The sequence below is a fragment of the Canis aureus genome, chromosome 11 (assembly GCF_053574225.1).
Source record: "Canis aureus isolate CA01 chromosome 11, VMU_Caureus_v.1.0, whole genome shotgun sequence".
NCBI classification, from domain to species: Eukaryota; Metazoa; Chordata; class Mammalia; order Carnivora; family Canidae; genus Canis; species Canis aureus.
Genome location: NC_135621.1, coordinates 10270902 through 10290504, shown reverse-complemented (window position 1 = coordinate 10290504; position 19603 = coordinate 10270902). Strand labels below are relative to the sequence as shown.

Here is a 19603-nt window from a genome sequence, read left to right as displayed (position 1 = left end):
CTATGACAGGTGCCTTCCATCATGGACGAGTTCATTACATTCGTGCTTCTTCCCACTTGGCAAGGTGGACTATGTCTCAGATCCGTGGGATGCTTGCTGCTACTTACAGCCCTTCTAAGAGGCCGTGAGAGAGAAGGAGGGAAAGCCCATCAAATGGTGTGATACTGCACCTCTTATGGGCTTCTGTTCTCCTTGTTAATTTATTGCTTGGGTCACCCTACAGATGGGCAGTGAGAGGGTGGACCAACTAGCGTCTGCCAGAATTCAGATATCTTTCTTTAATGAAGACTTCCTTGTCTAGCTCCACTCCCCAGCGCTGGTGGAGCAAAAACACTTCCTCCTGTGGATTCTTAAAGCCCTTAATTTGAATACTAAGCATATTATTGTGATTATTTCTGTACATGTCTATCGGGACACCCCAACCTGCCAGCCCTTCGATGAGAGCATCTAGCTCATTTAGGCTACTATAGAAAAATTCCCTATGCTGGGTGGTTTATAAACAACAGAAATTTATGTCTCATAGTTCTGGAGGTTGGGAGGCCCAAGATCAAGGGGTCAGTAGATGCGGTGTCTGGGTAGGGACCCACGTCCTGGTTCATACGTGGCCATCTGCTTGCTATGTCCTCAAATGGCAGAAGGAGCAAGCGAGCTTCCTAAGGTCTCTTTTCAAAGGGCGCTAATTCCAGTCGTGAGGGCTCCACCCTCCAAATACCATCACAGCCGGGATTAGGTTTCAACACAGAAATTTGGGAGGGTGAGTAGGGCCCAAATGTTCAGTCTATAATGGAGAGGAAACAGTTCTGTGTCTTCTGCATCAAACACCCACGGCGTATCTATGCAATGCTTTTATTCAAGGTTAAGTGACTAAATAAAAGAGCCGACAATGTCTGTGCATCAGAGAAGTTGCTCGTACTAGCACAGCAGAGAACGACAGCGAGCCTAGTTAGTACACGTGTAAGTTCAGGTCCCCTGAAGCAGACACCGAAACAGGGCTTTAGACACGCAGCGAGTGCCTGTTGTTAGTGGGGCGAGTGTCTGTGGGAGAAAACAGGTTGGGCGCTGGTGGGCCTTCAGCAGAAAAGGCAGGAGAGGGCCTTCAGGCCCAGTGTTGCTCTGAGCCCCATGAGGGAGGGGGTAGGAGAGTCTCCAGCACCAGTTCAGCTCCCAGAAATGGATCCACACTAAACTCCATGAGCTCAAGCTGCTGACAGAGGAGCCCCAGGTATTCTCAAGAACGAGCAAGTGTGGGCATCCCCCCTCCTTGATCCATCAGTGGCTTGTGGCAGCAGCGGGTGGGAAGTGTGGCCTTGGGGCAAGCCTGATGCAAACACAGGTTTAGAGCACAGCAGCTGGGGTCCTGTATTGTGAACACACACACACACACACACACACACACACACACAGGGTTTATTTATTTTTTATTTATTGTAGGACTGCCTTCCTCCAATTCCTCTTGCCTCCAACTCCTGCCTCTGAAAACCACAAATCTCATCTCTGCATATATTTCTTATTTTCTGTATATTATTAATGCTTTGAGATTTTGAAAAACCTTCCCCGGCTGGAGAGACATTGCCCCCCTAGGAGTGGCCAGTCCTGAGATAACAGGCCTCGGAGCCAAGAGCGGGCCTTTGACACGCGAGCTAACCAACCAGAGTGCAAGGTTCTTTCTCTGGCCTGAGCGGCCCAGGAGGCAACGATCCCTGAAGGACCCCAGGACCAGGTACTGGGCAACCAGACACCCCCCCTCCAGCCCGCATCCACCCAAAGCTTTCTTACATCCTAAACTGTTTCCCCTGCTCTGCCTTGCTTCTGCAGAAACCCCAGTAAAGGTCATAACCTAGATCCTGCCTTGCAGCACTTAACCAGAGCCTGGTTCCTCCCCTGTGACCCTGGGGGGCTGCACCTGCCCCCTCTCTGGGTCCCACAGTACGTGCACTTGGTGTCCCCTCTGGGGTGGCCCCTGGCTGACCATGGGCTGCAGGACTCAGAGCAGCCTCGCTGCAGGGGAAGGGCTGCAGGGGGAGGTCTCTGTGGCCCCCGGGCCGCAGCCACCAAGCCGCCCCCTGAGGCTCGGGGCCTGTTGGGGTCCTCTCCCCCGCCCGGCCGTCCCCCTGGGTGTCCACACGCGGGGTGCAGGGGGGCGCGGAGGCCCGGCCTGGGTGCGATGGGAAGGGGCGCCGGGCAGGGTACGCGGGCCGTGGGTCTGGGATGCTCTTTGTTGAGCTCCCGGGGTCTGGAAGGAAGCGGCTATGCTCTTGTTTAATTCCATATGAGCAGCTTTTTTTATTTTTACAAATAGTCCTCTCGCTGTTAGGGAGTGAGTGAGCGACATAAATCATCATCATGTCTCTGGCAGCCGGGATTTCTCGGGCATGGTCCTCATTAAAGTCTTGAGTTGCAGGGTTCCTGGAGACCTTCCTTTGATACCTAAAAACATCAAACTGAAAAAGCCTGGTGGGGGGGGGAGGAGGAGGAGGAGGAGAAGGGAGGGGGAAGGGGAGAGGGGAAGGGAGGAGGAGGAAGCGGAGGAACAGGAGGGAGAGGAGGAGGGAGGAGAGGAGGAGGGGGAGGGGAGGAGGAGGAGAGAGGCTGGGGAGCTCACGAGGACCCCAGAATCTCTGTTGGGAAGTAGCGAGGCCAAAATAGTGATTATTATTCACAACTAAAAAAAAAAGAAAAGAAAAAAGAAAAGGCAAAAAGGAGCCGAGCAGCAGAGGCAGCAAGACTTCCCGCGACCAGGCTGCGGCGAGGCCGCACAAAGCGGAGAGAAAGCGACGGGCGCAGGCGGGAAGGGAAGGTTCTCGAAGGTGACCCCCCTGGAAGGCAATCCCCGAGCCGGTCCTCTGCAGTCAGCGCAGCGGGCTGTGGCCCTCGGGGACCCCAGCCTCTCCGAAGGCCCCTGCATCCCCGGGGCTGGGTCACTGGGAAGGGGGGGCGGTCCCTGCGGAGCCCGGGGCCCAACTCCTGTAAATCAGGTCGTGTTTCGAATGCATGGACGCACGGATGCGCAGATGCAAGGATGCACAGATGCACGGATGCAAGGATGCACAGATGCACGGATGCATAGATGCAGGGACAGACAGAGACACGGATGCGGGGGGGTGCTGGCCGTGTAAGGGACCCCGCGGTGACTCTTTGGGAAAAAGTGAAAAATCACCGCCGACTGGATCTTGTTTGGCGGGAAGTAACCGATGTTTCGGGGCGCTGAGGGCACGCCTGGCAAGATGCGGGGGCCCCGAGCCTGCCTTCAAATGAGGTGTTCCTGAGCGTGCGCGCGGCGCTCCGGCGGGTGAACCAGGGTGAGCCGAGGACAGCGGCCGGTGGGTGTCCCTCTGAGTAACCCCGCAGTACTTCTCCATCCCGGAGACCAGGGTGGCCCAGTTGTCTTTTGGAGGCCTGGATCAGGCGCTCAGGGCCAAGCCCGCATCCTCCGTGACCTGAGTCAGCTTTCCAAATCACTATCCGCCGCCGCGGTGATCATCCCCTTCTAGGGCTCGCCCCGGCAGTCTCAGATGTCCCCTGGTTCGCTCTGGGCTCCGGTGTATAGTCTGCTGTTACATAGATTTGCATACCTGCGGAGCCAAATGATGTCAGGAAGACATACACGGACGTTGTAGCCTCTAACATTTGGGAAATGCATTTGTGAACTGTGTCTGAAAACAGATCTTAAAATAATTAGGGAGAGGAAACCCAACCCAACCCGGTTGGCAGGGATGCAGCTTTAGCCTGCGATAGGGCACAGACTCGGATGTTAGACCGCATGCAGTGAAGCCCAGCCCTACCCTGTGGTTAGATGACCTCTGGCAAGCTATCTAATCGGCTTTATGTCTTGGTTTGCTTATCTGCAAAATGGGAATGAACAACCGAATGTACCTCCCAGGGTATTTGTGGTGATTGAATCAAAAGTCTTTTACATCTGAAGGCTTAGAAGAACACCGGGTATATAGCGCACACTCGGTGCAGTTATTACACGATTGGAGTTCATTTAAAAAACAACACCCTGGACATAGATTGCAAGGCTTAAGAAGTTCAACTGTCCGGTATTAGCTAGTTGTCAGCTGGATGAAGCATCATAAAGGGACAATGTGGGCAGCCCGGGTGGCTCAGCGGTTTAGAGCCTGCCTGCATCCCAGGGCCTGATCCTGGAGACCCCGGATCGAGTCCCACGTCGGGCTCCCTGCATGGAGCCTGCTTCTCCCTCTGCCTCTCTCTCTCTCTCTCTCTCTCTCTCTGTGTCTCTCATGAATAAACAAATAAAGTCTTTAAAAAATAAAAAAAATAAATAAAGGGACAATGCGTGCACTAGAGTCGTACCACGGCTGGAAGCCTGTTCTGTGTCTCCAAGGGGAAAGGAAGTCTGAGTAAGCCAGGTATTACCCTGGCCGACACTATTCAGAGGAGCAGCCCTGGCATTTAGAACAGAAAAAAAGATCTCGTAAAGGAATCACTGGGTCCAGCCTCTTACTTCGTAATGAGGAAAAACAAAGAAAACCTCAGATGAAGTCAGAGACTTAGAATCACCACAAATACCCTAGGAGGTACATTCTATTATTTATTCCCATTTTACAGATAAGCAAACCAAGACATAAAGACTGAAAAAAAAAAAAAAAAGGACAACATGTGTGTCTGAGCTGTCAGACCAGGATGCATGCTTCCCAGTAAGGAAGGGATTTTCTCTGCAGCTCGAATAGGTCATGATGCACTTCATCAAACAGAGAGGATGGTTATCACCCTTGCTCTGGTGAGGGGGCAGGGGCAGGGGAATAATAATATGCCTTGTCCAAATAGAAGAGCCGAGAGGTAGCAGGTTTAGTGACAAAGAGCTTGTTTTTACGGGTTAAGGTTTGTTCCAAAGTTCTAGGGAGATCTTGGAAGGTGACCATGTCCGCATGGGTACTGCTGACACAGCAATGCCATGTCCCACGCCCGGAGGAGAGTCACCCTTGGGCCAGCATAGACGACACTCCTGGCACCGTCACCCCTGGTGGGTGACCAGCGCATGGATGAGAAGCCCTCTGTGGGACAAGCCTGCCACAGCCCAGCAGCTGCTCCTGTGAACCAGTGCAGAGACGGGGTCCTGAGGGCCCCACTTCGGCCCCTGGCACAGGCTGGGAAGGGTTAGTGGAAACAAAGGCCTGTTGGCCCGGCGGTTGCGGATTTACCACAGGCAGAAAGAATTCTTTTTACCTCTACCAGTTCTGCAGGCTGCACGTGCTGCCCAGATGCCGTCTTCTTAAATGTTCTTTATTAAAGTGGAATGTGCTGAGATAATGTCTCTTGGAAAAGTCTCGGGCAGAGCACAGATCCCAGGGAATTCCCAGAGACTTTCCCTTGCATCTGGGGTGGCGGTGATGAGGAGGCCGGCAGGCATCTCCCGGGCTCCCGGGTCTTGCCCAGCCCTGAGGCAGAGACCTGAGCTCATAACCAACGACCAGGTCACCTCTGTCCTGGGGCTCTTCTCCCAGGACCTGCACCGCACCCCCCAGGCCCTATGAGGCCCAAGGTCAGAGTACCCTGGCTACAGGTAACCAGGTTGGGAAGTTAAAGCCACAGCATTCCAGATACCCACTGACGTGAGTGGTAAACAAACAAAAAGTGTCTCAAGTCAGAAAAAAAATAAATAAATAAGGCTTGGGCATCCTGGTCCCAAAGCGAGATGAAATCAGAACACAGCCCCCAGAGCTGGAGAATGCAATGACCCTGCAGTTCAATGGGGTGAGTGGTCAAGCTTCCAAGGCAGCTGGAAATGCCAGGGAAAGCAAATGGGGGGCCGCTGGGGGGCGACCAGCCCAACCCTTAAGACAGAGGAATGGTGACCGGTGTTGAGCTTCCTCCCTCTGCAAAACCATCCAGGTGCAGGAGCTTGGGAAGGGGCAACAGGTGGAGGGGCACCTGCTACGGCCTGGAAAGATGCGCATCATGTCAGGGACAGAGTTAGCGGTGAGAGTTAGATGCGGCTGTGGAATTCTTTGGGGGGATGTTCAAAGAAGGAAAGTCATAGGTTGGGGCCCCTGGAGGGGCTCAGTCAGTTAAGTATCTGCCTTCAGCTCAGGTCGTGATCCCGGGGCCCTAGGATGGAGTCCGCGCTCGCTTGCTGGGGCTCTGCTCAGTGGGGAGCCTCCTTGTCCCCCTCCCTCTGCTGCTCCCCTGCTTGGGGGCTCTCTTGCTCTCTCTCTCTCTCTGTCAGATAAATAAAATAAAATCTTAAAAAAAGAAAAAAGTGATAGGCCAAGCGAGATGTGAGCCCTGGCCTGGGTGCTAAGGGGAAGCAGGAGGGCAAAACCTGCCCCGGGCACCCAGGGGGACCCCACCGTCCCACAGAAGCTTAGACATCTGTAGACTGAATTCAAAGCTCTACATTCACAGGAAACCAGACCCAGACTTGCCGTGAAGGGCAGGCGGCAGCCTCCTGGGTTCGCGCCTTTGTCTTGGCCCTGCTCTCAGGAAAGTCAGGCCGGGACAGGCCTCCTGGACAGGCCTCTGGTGTCAGATGGGATGGACTCGACGCAGTGAAGAAGCGGAAAGGAGGTCTTCTGGAAACATCACTGGACTGTAAGCTCATGGAAATAAGGGGCGGTGTCGTCAGGTTTGGATGCCCCTGCCTTCCGGGGGGGGGGTGCTGCGTGAGGGGCTGTGGTGGCTGTCGGAGGGAGGCCAGGCAAGGGGCGCTCTCCCCTGGCCCCGCTGGCCATGGCCTTGGGCGAGCTGGCTCGGACCCCTGAGTCCCAACTGTCTCATCTTCAGACAACGGCAATGCCCACTGGCCAGAGCCATGAGGAGGGGGACAGGATGACAGTCCTCTCATCTGTCGCACCGCCCTGCACCCAGGAAACCCAACCAACGTCGGCCGTCGTGGCCTTCCTTTTCCTCATCGCCATCCTCTTCCAGTTCTCACCCTGTCATTTGCAGGCAGGGCCTGACACTCCCATTCCCCGTCCTCCACGTCCCCCATGGAACACCTGCAGTTAGCACAAGTCCCCGCTCTCTCCCCCGCTCAGATCTAGAAGGAACTTCCCCTTCTCTCCCATTGCTAGCGTCCCAGACCTCCATCCCTTCCCCGGCCCTTGAGCCGCCCATGGGTGGGCCCTAGCTGGGAGCCCTGCCCCTTCAGCCGGCACCCGGGGGCGGGACCAGCACCAAGGGGAAGGCAAGAGAGGGAAAGGCCCAGAAAGGGCAAGCCCTCAACACCAGCCCCTCACGTCCCCCGCCTCTACTTCCCTCCTCACCCCTTCACTCCACATACCCAACCACTCCTGTGAGGAAAGGCCCAGAAGACCATGGAGTCCAGGCCTTCAGCTCCTGCGAGGAGAGTTCACCTAAGCAGCACTGCCTGTGGCCGCAGGCCTTCAGGTCTCCAGAACCCCACCACGATTCCTCAGGGAGCTTTTCGCCTTCCTTAGGGGGTCTAAGCAGAAAAGAGAAATCAATGGGGTTGAGGAGGAAGGCTTGCCATGGCTTGTCTCTTTCTTTTTTGTCTTTTTAAAGATTATTTATTTATTTATTCATGAGAGACACACACAGAGAGAGAGGCAGAGACTCAGGCAGAGGGAGAAGCAGGCTCCTCGCAGGGAGCCCAACGTGAGACTCGATCCCAGGACCCCGGGGTCACGCCCTGAGCTGAAGGTAGGCGCCCAACCACTGAGCCACCCGGTGCCCATAGCTTGTCTCTTCCGCGTATTTGGTAAAGGTACAAACTCTTCCAAAACCTCAGTGGTGAGTACGGTCTGTCTCCTCCTGAGGAAATGAAGAAGTGTAAGGCTGGCTTCCATTTCTCCTCATCTCAGAGCGGAGTGGGGCGATGTCAAGGGTACCTGTCTGAAGTGACAGGTAAGGGCAGTTGGAAGAGGAGCAGGTGGTTCATTGCTCAGAGGAGCAAGGAGAGCAGAAGATAAGGACTGAGCGGGGCATCCACTTGCACAGAATTCTCCTCATCCCTCCTCATCCATCACTGTCTTCACTGCCATTGAAATTCCGGCCAGAAGCTCTTAGATTCCCCACTCATGGCTTCTGAGCTAACAGAGTCCCTATTCTCACTATCCAATTAGATGCATCATGAGAGGGGAGGGAGGAGGAGGCTGCCCATCTCATGACCAGGCCAAGGTGGGAAGGCCGTGGGGGCAAAAAATATGTTCCTGTTGCCTGGGTTGAACTCAGGAACAGGTTTCCCAGCGAGATACTGGGAGTCATGGTAATTGGGTTCCATTACTGGGATCCTAAGGTCCCAGAAACCCAAGCATGAGTGAAACAGCATATACTCTGGAAAATAAAGGAATCCCATGAGATGTTAGGTTTTCTGGGCTACTAATCACACGGAGAAGAGGACCAATCCATGGAGCTTTGGGAAAACAAAGATTAGAAGGAGGACTAGTGCTTGTAAAAGAACGGGGCACGCCTCAGTCCTACGTCTAGAGATGTGTCCTAAGTAATCATCAGAAAGGCACAAAGACTGATATAAGAGAAGATCAAGAAAGCAAGCATTATTTGTAAGAGAGGAAACCTGGAAGCAACCTGAAAACTTATCAATGGGGCCATGATCAAATGAGTCTTGATATATCCGTGGGGTACTGTTCCCTCGGTCCTGTAGGAAAGGTTCGATAGCATGGAAATGCCTGGAAGGTGCTGATAAAGTATGCAAAGCTGCATAATTAGTATGATCCCAGTTATGTAAATATATGCACATCGAGAAAAGACTGGAAAGAGAAAAAAGCCATTAACAGCGATTACCTATCTCTAGGCCATGGGTTTGTACTAATTCTTTTCCACCTCTGTAACTCTTTTGCATTTTAAATGTTTCCTGTGATTATCGCCTTTATTTCTTCCAACTCCGAATTCATTTTAATGTTTCATTAAGTACATAATTTGAAAATGGAGATTTTTGAAAAGAGAAAGAAAAGTCCTCTCATTGATGACCACACAGGGCTTGATTGCTTTCTCCCCTCAACCACTAAAATAAGGGCAAATATTTAATCCCCTCTATAAAAATAAACAGCATTATCCGAATGGGGCTTTTTTGTATCTTGATTATTTTTAAGGTCTGTATTTGAATCCTGCTGCCACAAGAAAAACCCAAGATTTTCTCCAAAGAGGGAGGGTGAGCACCCAGGTCATTGCTAAACCTTCTTCATCCCATCAATTCCTTGATGGAAAAACCCCAGGGCCAAGCACTGTGCGAATCAGGGCGGCACCTCTGTCCTCTGTGCTTTGCCCCCGGAGAAGACTGAAGAAAGGCAGGCCCTCGCCACAGGAGCTGTGGAGCCGGCCCAGAGACGTCTACACAGGGTCTTCGGAGTTGCTCACTTTTCTTTATAAATGTCCAGTGTCTGGATCTCACCTTTGGGAGGCTCAGACACTGTCAGAACAGGTCCATCTCCGCAAAGGGCAGGTGAAGATGGACACAGGCAGGGGTGGGGCGGGGAGTGGAGGGGCCGGGGCTGGGAAGGTTGTGACCATTTTCAGATGACCTCTAATTGTCCCTCCTCCCGCCTTGACCTTCCTTCCCTCCCCACGCCCCCAATGCCACCACCGCACACATCCCTGCTGAAGTGGCTGCAATTTTCACTGTCTTCTCATAGGTTATTTAAAAGCCTCTGCTGGAACACCTGGGTGACTCAGTGGTTGAGCTGAGTCTTCGGCTCAGGGCGTGACCCCTGGGTCCTGGGATCGAGTTCCACATCGGGCTCCCCGCAGGGACCCTACTTCTCCCTCTGCCTGTGTCTCTACCCCCCTCTCTCTGTGTCTCACATGAATAAATAACTTTTTTTAAAGGCCTTCTGGTGCTACTGGGAAATGCCATCCTTGGGAACGTTTCTCTGCCAAAGGGCCCCTCCCCATCAAAACTATACTTGGAGAGGGAGATAACACAAATGTCCAGGTTTACCTGAAGTTCTGTGATTTCCAGGGAAGGTGCTTAGAGCACATCTGCAACCCGGAGACACTCCCCTTGGGCATCTGGACGGCCTGCGTCAGTAAGCAGCACGCTCTTCAGGAAGCAAACAATTCCAGAACCCTGAGGGATCGCAGCAATGAATGGCAATAGCAGACACTCTTCATGTTTCTTTTTCCAACCTGAAAAAAGCAAACAAACAACAAACAAAAAATTTTAAATCCCTTTCCTCTTCTCTCTATCCTGGACTTTCTTAGCCTTCCTTCCCCTCTTCTCCCAGAGTCATGTTAGTCAAATATAGAACCCCAGTTAAATAAGAATAAGCAAGGAGTAATTTTTACTATCAGCATACCCCAAGTATTGCATGGGACATACTTACACTAAAACACTATTCATTGCTCATCTGAAATTTAAGTCTAACAGGGGTATCCTGTATTTTTATTTGCTTAGAGTGGACACCCCACCCCCCAGATCGTACTTATTTTGAGAAGTCACAGGAATAAAAGATTTAAGGAAGGCAATCATTTCCTTGAGACACGAAAGGCAAAGAAAAAATATCCCTTTACTGGTCAGGAACACTTAGGACCCGGGATTTTAAACTTCTGACTTCAGGGAGAGGGAGAAATAAGTCCTACTACCGACCCTTCCTGATCATGTTTAAGTCAGCATTGATATTATTTTTGATTTAAGATCTAGAAATCTTAAAATTTTTGAAAATCTTAGAAATTTTTGAAAAAGATCTACAATCATTGTTTGCAATAACCTGGAAGTGGTGTTGTGGCCCAGCTGACACATTTTGGACTGCTTTGAATTAATTCCTCTTCTTTTTGGAGCAGAAGGTCTTAAGGCTGCTTCCCAGTTTTTTTTGTTTTAAGATTTTATGTATTTATTCACGAGAGATACGGAGAGAGAGGCAGAGACACAGGCAGAGGGAGAAGGAGGTTCCATGCAGGGAGCCTGATGAGGGACTCGATCCCGGGACTCCAGGATCACGCCCTGGGCCGAAGGCAGATGCTCAACCGCTGAGCCCCCCAGGAGTCCCCTTTGCTTCCCTGTTTAGAGTTTAGAACACGCCAATTCTTGGGGTTCTGAGTGGCTCGATTGGTTAAGCATCTGCCTCTTGGATTTGGCTCAGGTCATGAGCCTGGGGATCCTGGGATTCAAAGGCCTCGGGGTCAGTTAGGAGTCTGCTTCCCTGTGTCTCTCTGCCTCCTTGTTGCCTCCTTCCCAGCACCCCACTCATGCTCGCTCTCTCTCAAATAAAGAAATAAATCTTTTTATTATTATTACTATTTTTATTTTTAAGGGAAAGAAGACACCAATTCTTGCTCACCTGTGCTCTAGAGCTCTAATCACTGGGCGTCCTGGGCGTATGTGTTCGGCCTCAGCCCAACAGTAGCCGCCTCAGACCACGGATGGCTTCTCTGGGAAAACAGATAAGCTTGTTTCAAGGAAATACTTTTGTAGTTTTTCATAATGACACTTTATCCCCTCACATATGTAAAGTGATAAGAAAGATTTCAGTTACTCAGCACCAAATACTCTGAGTTTTTGGTAAGACTTTGTTTTTGCTAAAAGGCCTGAACAACGTCACCTGGGCCTTCGGCTTCTGGGTAAGACTGCATTTAGGTCCTGCCAGCAGAAATCGAAAAATCTTGCTTAAATAAAAAAATTCAGTGGTACTCCAGGTTACTGAAACCACAGTAGGTTATTTTTGGGTAGCAGGGTAGGTAGGTTCGAGTCCAAGTTTCACCTAGTACCAGCTGAGTGGCCCTGGGGAATTTAGTTACCCACGTTGAGCTTTGGTTTCCTCAGAAATAAAATAAGAGTCTGGTGAAGACGAAATGAGTTAATGGATGTAAAGGTCTTCGAACTGGGCCAGGCAAGAACACTCCACAAGGATTAGTGATGATTAATAGTATTATTTTGTACTACGGATGGGGATGTAAATAAAAATGATTTCCAGAAAACAGCATGGCAGTAGAATCAAGGGCGTTAAAGTTGTTCTTGCATTTGACACGATGATTCCAATTTCTAGAAATCCCACCCTAGGAAAATAATGCGAGATGTAGGTACCCACAAAGATACAAAGCGTCACGGTGTGGTTTAGCTGGATGCCAGCAGCAACCTAACACCAGGGAACTTGCTCAATAAACAAAGTATATGAGTTTGGGAGGCTATATGCCCAGTCCGTAAATGCCATGCTTTTGTTTTTTATTTATTTATTTTTAAAAAACGATTCTTTATTTATTTAGTCATGAGAAACACAGAGAGGAGAGAGAGAGAGAGGCAGAGACACAGGCAGAGGGAGAAGCAGGCTCCATGCAGGGAGCCCGACGTGGGACTCGATCCCGTGACCCCAGGATCATGCCCTGGGCCAAAGGCAGGTGCTAAACCGCTGAACCACCCAGGCTGCCCAATGCCATGCTTTTAAAGAATACTTCTCAAATGTCACAAGAAGTGATTGGGATTAACCAGAAAAGGAGAAAACATAAACAAAACATAGTTTTGTTTCATTGCATAACCACAAGGAGAGACCCTAGTTAGAGCTGCAAGGCAGGGGCTACTGACCATGTGTTTATCCTTTTAGACAGAGTTAGACTAATGGTCAGCAGGCGAGCTCATGAAGATGACATATGTATTTGCTCTAATGGGGTGGACGGGAGAAGCAGCAACGAATACAAGCAAGGATCACATCAACACACTCACGAGTGCAAGAGAGGGAACAAATAAAAGGTTGAGAGGTGGCATGATATCCCCAAAGTGACTAAGGCTCTGGCCTAGCTCTTGGGAAAACACGACAGGATGCATCAGTGACGTGTGCCATGGACTTGGGAGGCTACATAGGCAGCCTGCGCTGTACCCACGTGTCCCCCTGACCTGGGGGATGAGCATGGTCAAGGCGTAAAGCAACCATGGATTTGTTCAAGGAAAATGTCATAGAGGAATCTTGGTGAAATTGGCCTAGAACCTTGAACTTGTGAACATACTGTGTGGGGTACCCAACCGGGGCCGGTAAAGGGTTGGCTGGGTAAGGAAGAGAAACTGGGGAGCCCAGCAGGGGGAACTGGAGATAGAACCTGAAGATCACATGATTCACTCCATTTGTTGGAAAGCCGTGAAAAGCCAGGGTCGGGGGGGGGGGGGGGGGGGGGGGGGGGCATTTTGGTGGGCATTAAGGAGCCTGGGGCCCCCGGGGCACAACAGGGCTTTCAAGCACTTACTGAGTACTGGGAACATTTAATCAGCCAGCTCCCTTGGGGGGACCCCACTTTACCAATAAGGAAACTAAAGCTGGAAGATTTTAGGGTCCCAGGGCTAGAAGGGCGGAGCTCTCTCCAGTCTCAGCTTTGGCAGGTGCTAAGGACTGGAGGTGCCTGAGCCCCAGCCCACCCCCGTACCCCCACCCCCACCCTCACCCCTGACAGCGAGCTCCTCTGGGATCACGGGAGGCTCTTGCCATGAGGCCAAAACCCCAGCGAGAAACCAGAGGGCTAAAGATTCTCAACCTGTTTCTGGAACTTGCTCTCACGCTGTATTCCTCACAGAATTGGGGAATACCCGGTTTGGCTGGGTCAGCTAGTAACCCGGGATTTTCTGATGGCCCAGCCCTGGGCTGGGGCAGCTGACGCGGCCTCCTCGGCCTCCTTGGCCTCCTCGCAGCCTCCCTAAGCGGCAGGTGGGGACTCCGCTGGTCCACATGACAGCCAGGGAGACACAGCTCGCCCCGGGCTTTGTCAAAGGCCCAGCGCAGTGATGGTAAAGAACATCCGAGGGTTCGGTCCCCAGGGTGGGAGTGAGGCCTGTGCCAGAGAGAGAGAGAGGGAAGGAAGGAGGGGGAAGGGGGGAGAGAGAAGGGAGGGAGAGAGAGAGAGAGAGGGGAAGGGGGAGGGAGAGAGAGATAGGGAGAGGGAGATGGGGAAGAGGGAGCGAGAGAGGGAGAGGAGGGAGGGGGAGGGAGAGAGGGAGAGATAGGGAGAGGGGGGAGGGAGAGAGGGAGGAGGTAGGGGAGCGAGAGAGTAGGAGAAAGAGAGGAAGGGAGAGAAAGGGAGAGAGAGGGGGGAGGGAGAGAGAGGGAGAGAGGGAGAAGGAGGGAGAGAGAGGGAGGGAGAGAGGGATGGAGAGAGAGAGGGGGAGAGAAAGAGAGGGAGGGGGAGGAGGGGGAGAGAGTGGGGGGGCAGGGAGGGAGCCCTGGAGGCGCAGGGGCGCTGAGGCAGCCGGCAGAGCCCCAGGCGGGCCCAGCTCCGGGCCTTCCTCCCGCGGCCTGGGCAGGTGCACGGAGGCCTGGCCGCCCTGCAGGCCCCTGGTGTGTGGGCAGCGCTCGCATCCCGCCGGCGCCGAGGGCTGCGGGTGCGGCCTCCAGCCTCTAGCCTCCAGCCTCCAGCCCCGCGGGGAGGCCTGGCCCCATGCGGAGCCAGGGGAGCTGGGGGAGCCGGGGGAGCGGGGGGCAGGGACGGCGGCTGCGGGCAGCACTCGGGGACAGCGCGGCCTGGCACCTGCGCCTCGGGCCGGGCCCTGCCGGGACATCAGCCGTTCCTGGGGCACTTGTGCTTTTCCCATCCTCCGTCCTGGTGGTCGGGGGGGGCAGCAGGCCCATCGTTCCAGGACCCCCAACTGGTGCAAACTCCCCATCACACTCCAGCAACCTCGGTGGCCCCCCAGGACAAGGGGCACCACCCTCCAAAGACTCCTCCTGACTAAGGGGCCCACGGGTTGCCAGAGAGGGTGGGGGGCCAGGGGACGAGGCCTGCGGCTGGGTCCCCGGACGCTGACCCTGGAACGACGCGACCCCAGTGGCCTGGGGCCCCCGGAGGCTCAGGACCGGGCACTGGGCAGCTCGGGGAAGACACCCGCTGCTCACATATCTAACTTGCTGTCACTGTCCTCATGACATCACATATGTCACTGTGGCTTTCCGGATTACTCCCGACTCCCAACACAGGAATCTGTTTGCCCTGATGAGTCGGTTTGAATTTTTCCTTGGCGCTGGTTTCCTTTTCTTCCTTCCTGTCGGCGTCACTTCTTAGATCTCTGCCCGTGTTTTCTGGTGTCTCCCGAACTCCCAAAACGGACGAGAGCTTTTTCTAGACCCCCGACTGACCCTTCTGGCCTTTCTCTCGCCTTATCACTCAAAAACGCTATCAAACCTCCCCAAACTGTCTGGCCGCGCTGCTTCTGGATAGATGCGGCCCAGCTTCTCCCCCTTGGTGTCTGGCGCTGTGCTCGGGCCTGGGGTAAAAGTGAAGTCATCACAACTGCTCTTTTAAGCTTAAGGAATTTGATAAATGAAGTTGTGTGGGGTCCTGGCAGGCAACATGCTCGAGCGAAGTACAGTGACCATCTGTGGACCAGTCTCCTCACCCCCTTTATTATAGGCACATATTCAAGTTCGAATTGCTTTGTTAAACTTTTGTGTGTGTCTCTCTCTTTTTATATTTCAGCTTTATACAATTACTCCCAAATCTTCCGAACTGACAGTGAGGGAGAGGCATTTGAAAGGACTGCTCAACTCAAGGCTTTTGAAGATTCGCACCAAAGTTGCATTTTTCTAATTTCCTGGCATCTTACTCTGTTCTCCTGGACTTTTCAGAAACAATTACAAGTGGATGAATAAATGAATAAATGGAATGATAACTGATTCCATCAATACTTTTGGACCATCCTTTGGACTTCCTGTCTCTAGACATTTTAGGTTTTAAAATTCATTAGCATTGGGGCGCCTGGGTGGCTCTGTCGGTTGAGTGTCCGACTCTTGATTTCGGCTCAGGCCATGATCCCAGGGTCCTGAGATCGAGCCCCACGTCGGACTCCATGCTTAGGATTCTCTTCTCTCTCTCTCTTTCTCTCAAATAAATAAATACATTGTTTAAAAAATAAAATTCAGGGATCCCTGGGTGGTTCAGTGGTTGAGTGTCTGCCTTCGGCCCAGGGAGTGATCCTGGAGTCCCAGGATCGAGTCCCACATCAGGCTCCCTGCATGGAGCCTGCTTCTCCCTCTGCCTGTGTCTCTGCCTCTCTCTGTCTCTCATGAATAAATAAAATATTTTTAAAAAATAAAAATAAAATAAAATAAATAAAAAATAAAATGCATTTAGCATCCATCAACATTGCCAAAATAAGGATGCCTGGTGCATGTTCTCAAGGATCTCAAGATCTCGTTAAGGACAATGAACAGGTATTGATTTATATGTTGTTTCTGAACATAAAGGATAATGCCTGGAGGAAAGAAGAAGGTTAGTAAACTAATTATCCTTATGTTTATAATTGGAGAATTTGTTTTGTCCACTTTATCAGCTTGGGAAACAAATTCACTCATTTATAATTTTTTCAAATAAAATGTCCTATCTTCCTATCTAGAGAGCAACTTTTTTTACCCCCTCTCTGACATCCCTCCCCTTCTTGTAATAAATGCAAGATCTGAGGGCCAGTTCTGGTCCTAGTGCTCCAGTAAAATTTGGTTTAATCAGCAGAGGAGATTTTGGCTCTTGAACTGCGGAAGGCATCCAACCGCCTCATGGCATCACCGGCTGCCAGCAGGGTTTACTGCAGGAGGGCCCAGGATGTCGTCTCTGATGGAACTAGAGGTAGAGTGTGCTCCTGAGATGTGGAACCTTTGGGGGCCCATGTCCTGCTTTTATCAGCCCAAACCTTCTTCCCTCTGCCAGGAAAAGTCAAAGCTGCTCCTTGTTTTACCTAGAGTTTCACTGAATTAACAGGTTAGTTTGGGAACAATTGGCATCTTTTCAATATTAGTCCAAGAACACAGGACTCTCAGTTTATTCGGGGTTTCTAGGATGTCCTTTAGTAAAATGTTCTCCTTTTCTTCATGTAGGTCTTACCCATTTATTGCTAGATTTTTCCTATGTGCTTCATGGTTTTTGTCTCCTCCCTTTACATTTTCTAATTGAGCATCACTATTCACCAGGGCTCTCAAATCGGACTATCTTGGTGGACTATTTTGTTAGTTCTAATGGTTATTTCACTTGGGCTTCTTGGATTTTCTACATAGATAGGGCTCTCTTTATTTCCAATCTTTATACCTGTTTTTTTCTTATTAGAGTGGCCAGGGCCTCCTCCACCTGTGAGACATACCAGCATTGACAGCTGGCATCAATGTCTTTTTTCTGCCTTCAGGGGTCTGCTTTAGCATTTCACCGGTAAACACAGTGTTTGCTGTAGTTTTAGGGTAGATACTCCTTTTTTTTTTTTTTAAGATTTTATTCATTTATTCATGAGAGACAGAGAGAGAGGCAGAGACACAGGCAGAGGGAGAAGCAGGCTCCATGCAGGAAGCCTGATGTGGGACTTGATCCCTGGTCTCCAGGATCAGGCCCTGGGCCCTGGTTTGGCAGGAGCTAAACTGCTGAGCCACCCAGGAATCCCCAGGGTAGATACTCTTTAGGTAGAGTTTGAAAAAGGAAGGATTTCCTGTCCCAAGTTTGCTAGGATTTCTCACGAGGAAAGAGGCTGAATTTCATCGAATGCAAGATCTCACGAGGCACAGGATTCCCATAACAATTACCGATAATTCAGAATAAGTTTATCTTCTGCCAACTTTTATGCTTTTACAATCTTTCCAAAGTGATCATCATAGCCACAATAGCCATAAATGAATGCCCTTCTCGGGAAGAGCGGACCTTTTAAAAAAAAAAATCACGGAGGGATCCCATTTTTAGAGCTGTTAGCAGAGCATGATGTGTAATGTAAACCGTTTCTAAATGAACTCCGTGATTACACAATACAGTTTTAAAAATAACCAAGATCGTGGGCATTAAAAGCCAAGCCATAGGTGTCATTTCATGCCCGGGTAGAGAAGAAAACCTCAAAATCCTACCTGGATAAATCGAATCCGTTTTTCCTCACTCTGCATCTTCAGAGACATCTTGTCTCCCTCAAGCTCCTAAGTCCCAGTCCCAGTTCTCCAAAAAGGAACTGCTAGAAAGAAAAATTGTGGTTCTCCACACCTAGGAATCATACTTCACTTAAAACAAACAGTTGGTAAAAATTCAGACCCAGCGGGGCTGGAACACTCAACAGCTTTGCCTTTCATGTGGCGGAGAAGGCAGTAGGCTGTTCCAGAGTGGGGACCGGTGTAAGCCCTGTCTGGAAATGTCACAAGAGTGGACATGGCAACCTAAACTTACCTGAGACCCGGTTCTGCGGCCCAGCTCCCGGTTCTGCAGCCTAGGTCCTGGTTCTGCGGCCCCGCTCCTGGTTCCGCGGCCCAGCTCCCGGTTCCACGGCCTAGGTCCTGGTTCTGCGGCCCAGCTCCCGGTTCCGCGGCCCAGCTCCCGGTTCTGCGGCCCAGCTCCCGGTTCTGCGGCCTAGGTCCCGGTTCTGCGGCCCAGCTCCCGGTTCTGCGGCCTAGGTCCCGGTTCTGCGGCCTAGGTCCCGGTTCTGCAGCCTAGGTCCTGGTTCTGCGGCCCAGCTCCCGGTTCTGCGGCCTAGGTCCCGGTTCTGCGGCCCAGCTCCCGGTTCTGCGGCCCACCTCCCGGTTCCGCGGCCCAGCTCCCGGTTCCGCGGCCCAGCTCCCGGTTCTGCGGCCTAGGTCCCGGTTCTGCGGCCCAGCTCCCGGTTCTGCGGCCCACCTCCCGGTTCCACGGCCCAGCTCCCGGTCCGCAGCCCAGTTGTGAGTGCCAGGCCACGCAGCCCTGAGTGTCGCCCTGTGCGCTCCCCGAGGGCCCACCTTCAGCATCCCCATGTCTGGGATTTATGATGTGCTGCCAATAGGATTACTTTCCCTTCACCCCAAATCTCTCCAGCATTGTAAGGGACACATTTGCACACAGGGGTGCTGAAAAGTCAAGACGCAGAATTTCACAGCCAGAGGAGCTGCAGGTAAGGGGCTCCCCGACCCCGCCTTCGCCTTCGAAGGGGGCACCCAGGAGGCTCCAGACTCATGTCAGAAAGGTGGGATGGGGAGAAGGAGGATACCCCGAGGGAGGGAAAGGATGCTGAAGGGAGACTGGCCCCATTTGCCACCAAGGGGCGCGCCAGGCCAGCTGGGGGAGCAGCGAGCGGCTCCACGTCTGGGTTCCCTTAGCAGGGACTGAAGGCCTCTTCCTCTGGGCCTGTGGGAGCCTCGGAGCCGGAGCAGCTGAATTCACAGACGCTGTCATCACAGGAACCTGTATGTCGGGGCTCAGCCAGCGCTTCTAGTTCACTCTTGCTTCTGTGAGGAATAAAACTGACGGGGACGTGACTTCCCATGACAAGTTTGTCCTGCCTCTTCTGGAAGACAACTGCTGCTGTCACTGCCAGTGTCTCTCTGATGATGTGAGTACGGGGCCCTTTTGCACCCTCTCCGTATTAAATACCTACTTGCTGGCTGATTATCTCTCCTTTGTTGACAATACAAAGCCAAGGGAGGTCAAATAATGCTGCTGAGGTGACACTCTGGCTCACCTGTTCGATGATTTCGGCCAGAAACCATCGGGATCCCTGCGTCGGGTTACGATGGACACTACGCCACGCCACCCACATGACCATCCATTCCCTTCAGGACCAAGACTCTCTACCTCCCAGCTGAGTCTCTTCAGAGCCTCCCCTCAGCTAAATGTCTCTCTGAGGCCCACCCACATCCAGTGCCTCAGTCAGTGGGGTGGGTACAAGGTCTGGCTCCCTCCCATCCATGGGGACGAGTCAGAGGGGCCATCCCAGCTTCAGGGCTTCCCATGGGATCCCCTGAGGTCTCTGGTGGAAGATCCATTGCAATCCAAC

The 19603-nt window shown here is 52.2% G+C and overlaps 2 long non-coding RNA genes across 3 annotated transcripts; one reads left to right on the top strand and one right to left on the bottom strand.

Annotated features, from left to right (window-relative positions):
• Positions 1–1011: 1011 nt before the first annotated feature.
• LOC144323343 (uncharacterized) lies at positions 1012–17831 on the bottom strand. Its single transcript, XR_013388759.1, has 6 exons — positions 17718–17831; positions 11217–11305; positions 9878–10065; positions 7244–7405; positions 6387–6550; positions 1012–3572 (listed from the first exon to the last, which is right to left on the bottom strand). It is a non-coding gene; the product is annotated as an uncharacterized LOC144323343 (long non-coding RNA).
• LOC144323344 (uncharacterized) lies at positions 6044–15493 on the top strand. Of its 2 annotated transcripts, none has more exons than XR_013388760.1 (3): positions 6044–6552; positions 7486–7623; positions 15325–15493. It is a non-coding gene; the product is annotated as an uncharacterized LOC144323344 (long non-coding RNA). The 2 variants fall into 2 exon arrangements; XR_013388761.1 differs by lacking the exon at positions 6044–6552 and adding an exon at positions 6669–7350.
• Positions 17832–19603: the final 1772 nt, after the last annotated feature.